General features: G+C 43.4%; 1 long non-coding RNA gene across 2 annotated transcripts; it reads left to right on the forward strand.

Annotated features, from left to right (window-relative positions):
* The first annotated feature begins 857 nt into the window (after positions 1–857).
* On the forward strand, positions 858–3,734 carry LOC123395461. 2 transcript variants are annotated; one of them, XR_006609740.1, is made up of 3 exons: positions 858–1,250; positions 1,325–1,417; positions 1,520–3,734. It is a non-coding gene; the product is annotated as an uncharacterized LOC123395461 (long non-coding RNA). The 2 variants fall into 2 exon arrangements; XR_006609741.1 differs by having other exon boundaries at positions 1,523–3,734.
* Positions 3,735–7,180: the final 3,446 nt, after the last annotated feature.

The raw sequence follows: 7,180 nt of genomic DNA on the forward strand, positions 1-7,180 counted from the left end.
TTGATTGAATTGTTGCTTGTTTCTCATATCATTCCTCTTCTCTTTGCAACCTTCAACGTTCGTTGGTCTCACTCGTTTGTCAAAGAAGCAACTAAGTTTACCTATTGCTCTGGCTCTTTCTCTTCCCCTTTCATTCTTGGATCTCGGGTCGAGATCCTCTTGTAGTGTAGGAGAGTTGTGACAGCCCGAGACCGACGCTCCAGAAGTTTCCCCTCATTTCCATTGTCGTCGTGTTATTATTTTGTTTGTTGCATTCACCATCGCATCATGCGCGTCATCCGAATTGCAACGACACTCTGTTGCCGCAAGTTTTCAAACTTGCATCCATTATTAGTTGTCGGTTTTCTCCGTTCTCATCGTTGCCCGTGTTGAGCCCAACCACGCGCGCACGTGCCCGCGACATCGTTAATATTTTGTTTTTAAAAGTGTGTATAAAACTTTCTTAGATTGGGATGAAACTTGGCATTAGGTCTTATTTTAGTATAGGAGGGTCGTCTGCCAATTTTAGTCGCAATCCGAGTCCGTCTGGTAACCGAACGGTCGACCATAGTGGCACCATCTTCGGTTATTCATCAGATGTGTTCGGTGTTTAAAATCACGTTGCCGCGCCACACCGTTTCCCTCTCGTCTCCACCTAGCCGCCCTATACAACCACCTAGACGCACTACAATAATACCCCCTATAAAACAACACAAATTCTACAACGTTCTGACTATACATTGTTAGTTTCGCAATAGATACGGATATAAGCGTTGTAGCATATCCATATTTGCATCTCATCACCCTAGCATGGTAGATATATAAAAACAGAGAAAAGGAGAGAGAAACAGAACCCCCAATTCCCCTCATCTCTCCAAACCGCTGCCATCGACCACCTCGTCTCCCTTCTCTAACCCCATCACCGCCGGCCCTCCCCATCGCCTCCGACCCTCCCCCTCGTCTCATCCCACCTCCTAGCTCTGGAGGTTTTCTGATCCGCCACACCCCGCACCCACGCATCCCTCTCGCGTCCCATCTCTCGCTCTTCACGCTGCTCCTCCTTGCGTCACCTACGGCGGCTGAGTCTGGCGACATCTAGCGGATCCCACGACCGCGAGGGACATCCCAACGTCGCCTCGCACCGCGACGCTTTCCATCCAGCTAGATCCGGCGCTCGCAGCCACACAAACCCACCCCGCCACCCTCCCCCCTAGCTAGGGTTTCGGGCGTAGGCTCCGGCGCCGGTGGCCATGTGTTCTTCCCCTCGTCCGGTGAGTGCATCCCCTCCCTTTGCTTCGTACTCCCTCCCCCTTTCTGTAATATATGCTATTCTCTTCTCCTGTAGAGATGCAAGGAGGAATCGCTGGTGGATAGCCATGTTGCTACTCGGGAAAAGCAGCAATGGAGCCTGCTCCTCCCTATCCTCCTTTGGCTTCTGGTGATTTGGTCCACTCCTCCTCTTTGCTCTAGTTTCTGGAATATATCCACCACATCTCTCCCTAGTATGATTAAAGAATTAATGCCATGATGATTGTTGCAGCAGAATAGGAAGTCCAGCGACGACAGTTTAAATCAGATGGGGAGCAACGAGGCTACCACGCAGCTGTATGGCGACCTCGCAGGGAGATGACTAAACACACTCAACTCCATTCCAGATCTCGGTCGTTACTCCTGCCCCCACTATGGAGAGTCAGCCTTTATCACCAGATTCCATATTTTATTTCTGTAGCTAGCTAGAGCATTGAGTTGTTTGTGAAAGCCAAATTAATTTTCTTGATATAAATTAGCTGATGAAGAAATTTATTAGTTATATGTGTTTCTATGAGCACCGTTGTTCACCCCATTATACTCCGTATGGAGTGGAGAAGAGTCATGAGGGGTGGTCTTCATGGCCTCTAGTGGTAATGCGGAATTCTGCTTTCGGGCTGTATTAGCTATGTCAATAACTGAAACACGAGCCACCTAGTTAACTATGATATTAATAGCTCAATTTGCATCTGAATTTCCATGTCAGTCCATGCTAGACAAAGTAATTAATTAGTTGATTTTCGGACATACATGCTTTCATAAATTTGTGTCATTTCTTATCTATACCCACCAGAACTGCAGTTAACTTCCTGGTATATTTTATTTATCTTCTGAGTTTCAGCATTAAGATAAGAAGCTATGATACTGAGAGATTACATAGTTTTCTATAATGTGATGCTTAGCATATCAGCTTCCCTGCTTTTACTAGGTAGCGAGACTACAATCCCACTGCCGATGCAAAAGTTATGCTAATAGCAAGGAGTAAATGATTTGTACAGGTTCATGTTTACGTCATAGGTTGGTAACGAGGTTTCAATATAAAATGGAACATTCTTGTGGAACGTTCCTACAATCATTATTATGGGAGCAATATTCTAAACATGTGTTACTAACAACATATATATCATTCCTCTCAGTTTCATTATCTGGATTACAGAGCAGCCCCTTATGGAGAACATAATAAGGTAATTAAGCTACTTTCCACAATATCCTCAGTAATGGTGTGTGGTTCCGAAGCAGTCCTTTATTTTGTTCCAAAATTACTGTTTTTTCCACCCTTTTCATGTTCTGAACAATAAAAGATGCATGCACAAGGCTCTCTAAATTATGTTAGATGTATGTCTGATGCAAATTGTACACACTCCAATTAAAGAATTTTTGTGATTAGTCATGGTGAGTGCATATATACCGTGTTGTGTGAAAAGTCTGTAGCTTCATAAAAACTGTATGCATGTCTCTCCGTCGTTTCTTAACGTTTTCATATTTAGGTCCTTCTGGCTCTCTATACATACTACATAAGTAGTGATTTTGTGTGGATTAATTTATTTTTACGCAAACACGAATTACTATGTGAACCAAGATGAAGTGTTGAAAAACTTAATTAGCCCCTTTACCACAAGTGCTGTGTAACTAATATTTAAATTATGTTTACAAGCACAAACTGAATGTATATTTGTACAATATTATATTTTACTCATATGCTTCGATGAGGATCTCATGTGGAAGTGGGAGAAGGGACACCACCAATCTGTGCCAGTTTGTGTTGCTCCAACCGTTTCACTACATACCATAAAAATGCTTATCTTTGTTCCATTTGACATGTTCAACATTGGAAAACATGTATACTTATGCAACGATCTCTGCCATACACTAAGACACCCATATTAGGCTCATATATTTGAAGTACGTAACATGAACCCCTCAAAGAAATGGTAAACTAATTCATATGGGTCCATAATCACCTTGAGGTAAGTTATGAATGTATTTCTATCTACTATGTATGCCAGTAATTTGTTATGTATAACAAAGATTACATGGCCTTCTGCATTTGCACGTGACTAATAACCCGCCTCTATCATTACTTGCATCATGTCAATTCATTGTCTGTTAACAGTTCATTTCGGTATTTTTTTTGTATATTCAAAATATATATGGATGATTATATGGGTGTTGTGGCAAGTATACCGCAATGATGACGATGATGTTCCGGTTCATGATGATGATGATGATAATGATGATGGTGGTGGTGGTGGATGCTTTCAGTTTTAGTTAAGTTGTAGGGATGTTGTTCCTGTTGGATGATGTTACTCGATTAAATTTTCGTTAAGTTGTAGGGATGTAAAGAAAACATTTAGATTATGCATCTCATTGGGATGATGTTCCTTCAGTAATATCCACTATTGTAATCCAACAGTTTTATCCAATATATGATTTCTTCCTCTTGTGAAGAGAATGTCTTGTTTTTTTCTCATTGTGTGAAGCATATCCAATATATAAATACAACATTATATGGATAATTAATTTAATTGATGGAAATATATAATAAATAAATAATAATAATAATAATCACATTATATATGTACCAGCACCAAGCCTTGCAAATTCTCTCTTAGCCATATCAATGAGATTTGAATTCCTATACATTAAGCACCAACATATAATACTCTTGTAGAAGTTGATTTTATGTGTTGTACTCTTGCAACGGTACCTTTTACCAACGGTAAAATAAGTGTTGCATTACGCGTTTGCAACACTGGATAAGGCAATGCATCTCAATCCATTGGTAAAGAGGCTAACAACGCATATATGGATGTTTAGATACGGTAAAAAGCGTTGCTATAGGGAGGGTCATGTTGTAGTAACGGTCCCCGCGTGCGAGACCGTTCGATTTCGATCGCACGGTTGAAACTGGGGCGAAAATCTACAAACCCTAGCTACCCCGACTATAAAAGGAAGGGCCTCCCCTTCCATTTTTAGTCTCGCCCTAACCCTGCCTCATTTTCCATGCCCCTCAAACCCTAGCCGCCACCTCCCACCTCTCTCTCCTCAGCCCAGCCAACCGGGGCCCGCCCGATCCCAAACCAAGCCCGCCGAAGCCAATCTGGGCCAGGAGAACCGCCGCCACAGCTGCAGCCTCCCGCAGTTCCCCGCGGATGTCTCCAGCCCCGCGCCGCCTGCGCCTCACGCCGCCGCCTTGTTGCCATCCCTGTCGGAGGAGTTCGCAGGAGCAGGTCGGGCAAGCCGCCGCAGGTCGCCGTTGCCCTCGAGCTCTCCTCAACCTGCAGATTCCTTCCCCGTTCTTCTCTGTCTCTCTCTGTGGTCGTAGGAGGAGCTTGTTGCTACCATTGCTGGATCGCTACCAGTCAGATTGGCCATGTAGCGGCCAGATCCCGTCCGCCTCCACTGTCGAGGAGCCCTACCGACACCGCCTCCAGCCGCTGCCGTCGAGCTCCGTCGCGCTGCTCTCTGCGGCTACAAGGAGAGAGGCGGCGCCAAGCGCCTCGTGTGCCCCCTCCAGCGCCTCCCTGGGCCAGCCAGCCACGCATCGGCTGAGCGAGGGCCAGTCTGCCCCGGCCCAGGCCGCCTTACCTAACCGGCCCAGCCCCGCGAGCCTCTCCACCAGATCCGGCCCAGCTTGGCCTCCTCTCCGTCCTGGGTCGAGCCCAAGGTGAGCAGCCCCCTCTCCCCCGCTATCTCCCACCCTGTGCGTGTTTTATTAAGTTGCGCTCGCATGTTCGTGTTGAGCCCATTAGGAGATTCGGCCCGCGTAGATTTTTTATTTAACCGCGAATTATTCTTTTTCACTAAATGCTATTTTCAAATGTCCGTAGATATTAAACCGTGCATCAGATTGCGACATATGTTATATGTAACTTGTGTAGTTTTTCGTGTAGATTCGTATTTTGCAACTTGCATGCATGTTTGAAGTGGTTTGACCTGCCGTTTGCCTAGCTTCGCGTGCTTTCCTAATAGGTTAGTTATTTCTTAGCTATTTCCGTGCGCGTCTGGATTGCTCGAATTCCATAGATAAAATGTTCACGATGTTTGTGACCCTTTGCCATGTATTTTAGAGTAGTTGCTTACATTTTTACATGTAGGTGCCATCAATATTTTGCTATGTCGTGTTTAGGACATATTCTCGCATATATGTGTGGCGTTAGTTTTATTTTGCAACTCCACTATTATATATGTTTTCGGTGTAGAAAAATCCATAGAATATAACCGTGCATTTAGTTTGTCTTTTGAGTAAGTTATTGTGCATGATATATTTGCCATGTGGCCCTCTTGTCTATTTTGTTTGATTTATCCCGTGCGTGATATGCATGGGTAGTGAACTAGAGATATGCTCTTGGATATGTATGCTAGCCCCTGGTAATTTGGTTGCAATAGAAACCCATGTTTAGGTGTTGTTTTCTTGATGTCAACATGCTAGAAAATAGTGCTGATTTGGATATGCTGAAATATTTGTAAGTCTGAGATCTGTTATATTTTGTTGCTGTCTATCCCTGAGTTTTGCAAGTGATCTACAACTCCTTTGGGGTTCGTACAATGGAGTTATTTTTAGTCCTTAAGATTCTCTAGCATGCTTTAGATTTTCATGCCATTCGGAGCCCTGTAGCATATAGTTTTACTGCTGCCAATATGCCTTCAGATCGAAAACTGCATTGTCGCCGATGTTATTTTCACTAAGTCTGAAACTGTGTGTGATTACGAGGATCTCAGATAGATGAGTTTCCGAGATCTCTGGTTATGTGTTAGCGGATGTGATACACTTGACGGGTTAGTATAGGAGTTGAGTGTTATATTACTCCTTGTATCCGTGGACCAGATTGCATGACCAGAAATTTCGGGAGTTCTTAGGTGGAAATTCAAGTAGTTACTTATAGGACAATCTTCCAACAGATGCATGATGTCAGGTTGGGGTTCGACATCTAGTGGATTTGTTTGTTCACGGTCGCCTTACAGCGGTTCCCGTTGTGTCTTAAAGAGTCCTTGTAGCTTGCTACGACTCGGGGACGCTTCGTATGTCATGCGCACTACCTTGTACATGATGGCTATTGTAAGATCGAGCCCGTGCGATCCTATCCACGAACATATCGGACGGAATCTCTCTCATGAATTTGTTCCGGCTTGTTTCGTAAGCCTCATCCTTTGTTTTGTTGGAGTATGGTAATTCGAGTTGCTTCGATGTCAAATGGTGATTTCATATCTTTCCAAGAGTTGTTCTCATATTTTTATGAGAATACTGATTCTTTTTCTCAATCAAAGTGTCTTATTAATTCTCTTCAACCAAAGTCGTCATATTAATTCCTTTTCAGCCGGTGTGCTTCTCTTTCGGTTAATTCAATCTCAGTTGTCCCAAGTTGTCTTTGTTTTCCCCGCCTTCCGCCCCTTTTCTTTAGCGATTTAATTCTCATCCAAGTGCATTTCATTTCATTCTTGCTTCTGCTATATTTTCTTTTCTCTCTTATTCAGTGATTCCTGTGTTGGAGATTCTCATTCAATATTTTCGTATTCATTCATCTCTATCTCTTCTATCCGAGCATTGAAGATATCTCAGAAGTTTCTTGTTTGCAATTCTTTAATTATTTTGAGGTGCTTCACGTCATCAAGTTTTCATTGTACCAGTGCAATCAATCCTTCTAATTAATTGTTTCATCCAGTGTTTTTTTAGTGGGCCCTAACCCACAGGTTCTTTCCCAGGATCTTTCCTGGCCCTTCTAATCATTCCGGAGTGTCTCTTTAATTTTGGTGGTGTCCCTTCTCTTCATTCTCAGCTTGTGTCTCTTTCAATTGGTTTCAACTATGAGAAATTCCTGTTCATATCTATCCGGTGCATTTCAGTGTTGTGTTCATTTCTCGATCCTCCGAAGGCCATCATTTCAGAAGACTT

Source organism: Hordeum vulgare, chromosome 5H, assembly GCF_904849725.1.
Source record: "Hordeum vulgare subsp. vulgare chromosome 5H, MorexV3_pseudomolecules_assembly, whole genome shotgun sequence".
In the NCBI taxonomy this organism is placed as follows: domain Eukaryota; kingdom Viridiplantae; phylum Streptophyta; class Magnoliopsida; order Poales; family Poaceae; genus Hordeum; species Hordeum vulgare.